This window comes from Quercus suber, unplaced genomic scaffold (assembly GCF_002906115.3).
Source record: "Quercus suber isolate HL8 unplaced genomic scaffold, Cork oak 2.0 scaffold_896, whole genome shotgun sequence".
Lineage (NCBI taxonomy): Eukaryota > Viridiplantae > Streptophyta > Magnoliopsida > Fagales > Fagaceae > Quercus > Quercus suber.
The window spans coordinates 221,759-226,690 of NW_027070322.1; the positions used below are offsets into that span (position 1 = coordinate 221,759).

General features: G+C 36.8%; 1 non-coding gene across 1 annotated transcript; it reads left to right on the forward strand.

The window, feature by feature from the left end:
* Nucleotides 1–361: 361 nt before the first annotated feature.
* On the forward strand, nt 362–4,005 carry LOC112032253 (uncharacterized). The gene is made up of 3 exons (XR_010626874.1): nt 362–1,496; nt 1,578–3,519; nt 3,646–4,005. It is a non-coding gene; the product is annotated as an uncharacterized LOC112032253 (transcript).
* Nucleotides 4,006–4,932: the final 927 nt, after the last annotated feature.

Here is a 4,932-nt window from a genome sequence, read left to right on the forward strand (position 1 = left end):
GTGTCCTAAACCAATCCAGCCGCCTGTCCCACCGTTCTGAAAGTAAAAAAATCAACCAACTTATCCTCAGAAATTGATCAATCATGGGTCCATTTGAATTGATCTTATTATTGTTGAAATTAAAATTGAAAATATGTAACAAAATAATTTTTAAATGTGTAAATAATATTTTAGAGACTATTTTTAATGAAAAATTTTTAAAAAATAATATTTGTGGGTCTATAAACAGTATACAAATGTACTGTTTACCGTGGAAAAGTCAGCCTTTGCGGCTGAAAAAAAAAAAAAAAACGCGTTTTGATGAAAACGCGGACGCTAAGCGCCGAACCTAGACGGCCACCATATAAAAATTGAGGTCGACAAGAAATGAGTTTTCCTATAAAATAACCTTCAGCTATCTACTCACGATACTCATATCTGCTTACAATCTCACTAGAAATGACGAGGGGGTTAATGTGGCTCTCTCAAATCTTGTATCTCTTTCTGCTCTTGTGTTCTGAAGTTACTTCATCATCTTTTCTCTCCTCTTCTTCAGCATTACTGTGCTCCCAATACCAGAGCTCTGCGTTGCTCCAATTTAAGCAATTGTTTTCTTTTTCAGAAGATGCTTCTTCCGGTTGTGATGAAGTTGGTCATCATTCTTATCCAAAGATGGAGTCTTGGAAGGATGCCACTGATTGCTGCTCATGGGATGGAGTTACTTGTGACAGTGTGAGGGGGACGTGATGGCCTTGACCTCAGTTGTAGCTGGCTTTATGGCACCATCCCTTCCAACAGTACCCTCTTTCTTCTTTCTCACCTACAACATCTCAACCTCGCCTTGAATGACTTCAATTCTTCATCCATTTCACTCTCGGTTTGGTCAATTTGCTAGCTTGAGTTATCTAACCTTTCTAACTCTGCATTTTCTGGCCAAGTCCCATATGAATTATCTCAAATCCCCAATTGACCTCGCTAGATTTATCCATCTTTCATCTTAGTCTAGAAACCTCTGTTGTGAAAAGGCTTGTTCAGAATCTGACCAAGCTAAGAGCCCTTCATCTTGATCTTATTGACATGTCTTCTGTTTCGCTTACTTCTTTCATGAATCTCTCTTCTTCTTTGATGTCCCTTTCTCTCAAAAGTTGTGAATTGCAAGGGAGGTTACGGATAACATTTTCCGACTACCAAACCTACGTGAGCTGAATCTATTTGATAATTCTGAACTCAGGGGGATTTTCCATTGTCAAATTGGAGCAATCCCCTAAGATTCTTGGATTTATCTAAGACGGCTTTTTCAGGAGAATTACCGAAATCAATTGGCAATCTAAAATTCTTGAGGCAATTGGTATTGAATGGATGCAATTTTACTGGATCAGTTCCTGCATCTGTTGGTAACCTTACACAACTCACTCTTTTGGATATATCAAATAACCATTTTAGTGGTCAGATACCATCATCACTGTCAAATCTCAGAGAGCTCTCTCGCTTGGATCTATCTAACAACAATCTTAGTGGTAAGATCTCATCATCACTTTTAGTTGGCTATGCATAGTTCTTGGAAATCTTTTGAATCTCATAAAATTGCAAATTTGCAGGGCCAATACCTCCGTCACTTTCATTCCTAAAGGATCTCACTCTTATTGACCTCCGTCAAAACAACTTTGGAGGTGAAATTCCCGATCTTTTTCCCAACCTCACAAAACTCACGGATGCTTACATGTCTGATAACCAGCTTACTGGTAACTTTTGTGAATTCCAGTTTGGCAGTTCATTACAGTTTCTTACATTAGATAATAACAGGCTATATGGCTGTATTCCAAAGTCAATCTCCAATCTTGTGAACATTTCAGAACTTGATATTTCATCAAATAACTTGAGTGGCATTGTGAATTTTGAAATGTTCACAAAGTTTAAAAAAATAGCACTCTTGCTCTTTCACATAATAGTCTGTCAGTAAGCATCAACAAAAATTTTAATCATACCTTCCCCGCACTTGATAACTTGGAATTAGCTTCTTGCAACATCACTAATTTTCCAAATTTCTTAAATACATCATTTCTACATTTAGACCTCTCTGATAATAAGATCTCTGGCCGAATCCCGGAATACAAGTTCGGAACTGGGAAATATCTGATGTTCCTAAATCTTGCTTACAACTTTTTATCAAGTATAGAGCTACTTCAATGGGAGAATCTAAGGTTCGTTGACCTTCGTGCAAATCTACTACAAGGACAGCTTCCTATTCCACCATCTTTGGTGGACTTCTTTTCGATCTCAAACAATAGATTGTCTGGGGAAATCCCTTTGGGGATTTGCACTGTAAGTGACCTTTCCATATTGGATATCTCCAATAATAACTTAGTGGTATTATTCCACGGTGTTTAGGAAACTTGGGCGATTCTCTATCAGTGATAGATTTGAGTATGAATAGCTTCCAAGGAACCATCCCTGAAACACTTGCAAGATTGCACAAGATTGAACACTGTCAGCTTTAATGGAAATCAATTGGAAGGGCTATTACCACCAGCTTTGGTCAACTGTACAAGTCTCGAAGTTCTAGACCTTGGAAATAACAAGATAAATGGTTCATTTCCCTATTGGCTGGAAGAACTTTTTGAGCTACATGTTCTTGTCCTAAGATCCAATAGATTTCACGGCCCCATAGGAATTCATAATACTAGTGGGATGTTTTTCTCTAAACTACAAATTCTCGATCTCTCTCACAACGAGTTTACTGGTCTTTTACCAAGTCATTATTTTGGAAACATGAAAGCCATGATGATTAATGATGAGGGTAAGCAAGAATTGGAATATTTGGGTGAAAATTATTTTCATGATATGGCAGGTTCAACTTATTATAAATATACAGTAGGGGTGACAGTGAAAGGTTTGGAGACTCCACCACTCGGAATCCCAACCATCTTCACAACCATTGATTTATCGAGTAACAAATTCCAGGGAGAGATTCCAGGGGTACTTGCAAGTCTTAACTTTCTCCGATTGCTTAATCTTTCCCATAATAGCTTAACCGGCTCTATACCATCATTATTGGCAAATTTGTCAGCACTTGAATCATTGGACCTCTCTTCAAATAGACTTGTTGGGGAAATCCCTATGCAATTGACAAGTCTAACATTTTTGGCCTTATTAAACCTTTCACAAAATCATCTCACAGGACCCATTCCACAAGGTAAACAGTTCGCTACATTTCAAAATGACTCTTATGATGGTAACTTGGGACTGTGTGGATTCCCATTGTCTAAGCAATGTAGTACAGATGCATCACCACTGCCACCACCATCAATATTCCAAGAAGACAATGATTCAATGTTTGCAAGTGGATTTGGTTGGAAGGCTGTGTTAATTGGCTATGGATGTGGCTTGGTGTTTGGATTAGCTGTGGGATATGTTGCTTTTAAAACAGAAAAACCTCAGTGGCTTGTAAGGTTTGTTGAAGGAGAACGAAATGGAAAGACGAGAAGGCCTAATAATAAAAGACTTGGGCGAAGAAGTTAATGCATTCAAGGGTGGTCTTAGGTGAGCTTGACAAACTTCTGTTTAGAATTATATTATGTTATGATTTCAAATAAACATATCTTAGAATTAGAAACAATATTAGTAGTTTGTATATTCTATAATTTTTCTGTGTTATAAACTTGCAAGGTAAGTAGAAAGTGATGAAGACCCTATTCTCTACTAGCAGTGAGAGAAGATTGTGAGCCTTTAAATTACATCAGGACATTCGAATGGTGGTTAATGAGGAGTGGATCATGCTTGTATGAATTAAGGTGCTATTTTCTTCTTCTTAGGATAGATATGTTCAACTTTTTTTTTTTTAATTACTTTTCTGTGTCTGTTTGTCAAGTGATTGTGTGACAAATTGGACATAGCTAGCCCTGGGGTATCTTGTGTTCTCATGGTCTCTATCTATGTATTTGAGGGAATTTCATGTGTTTATTTGTTTCTTTTGAGACTGTCAGTGTCTGGCATGTTTGATTTAGTTCTAAGGTCGGCCTTGCGTTATTTCTCATACTTCTAGTCTTCTTTATTGAATGCCGGAATAGAATATTTTTAACAGAAAATCCTAAAACAAGAATTCAGAAATTGAAAAAGAAATTAATGCTTTCAGTGGGTTTTGTTTTACTCCTAGTAATTATAAGAACGAGAGAGGGATTAATGAAGCCAACAGTAATACTCAGAACTCCACCTGAAATGTAATACTATCTTTTATGATATAACTCAAGACATTTATCAACCAAAATCTATTCATCTTCCTTAACAACTCAAATCCAGTGAAGATCTAGCTAAAAAAATATGTAGTTGCCGCCGATTTGAACCTCCGGCAGCATATTTTCAACTTCAACCAACCCGACCGCTGACCAATCAAGTCCGATCCAACTTGACCCATGGGTTTTTACGGTTGGTGGCGGGTCTTCTCGTTGGAAATCCGATGTCTTCGGGTCAGTCCCGGGTTGGGCACAAACCGGATCCGTGGACACCCTTAGTCTTAGGAGCTTTCTTTTCTTGACATTTTTTATGAAAACATTTTTTTTTCTTTTCTATTTCATGGAAAATTATTAGGTACTCTTGGAGTACCATAAATGTATACTCCCTCCTCTCACATGAATGGTAAGTCCCACTATGAATTTAATTAGTAGGACCCACTATTTATGTGAGAGGAGAGAGTACGCATTTATGGTACTTTGAAAGTACACAATAATTTTCCCTATTTCACAATAGGTTTGTTTTTGAGATTTGCCTTCCTAATATATTTCTATCAAGCTTTTGAAGTGAAGATTTTGCATGTTGACCTAGTCGTTGAGATAACTGATACATAAAAATATGTGTATGAAAGTCGAAAGATGAAATATACTTTTCATTTCATTTTTTTTCATGTATATATACGTATAATTAATTAATAATCTACAATATAAAGATTAAAAAAAAAAA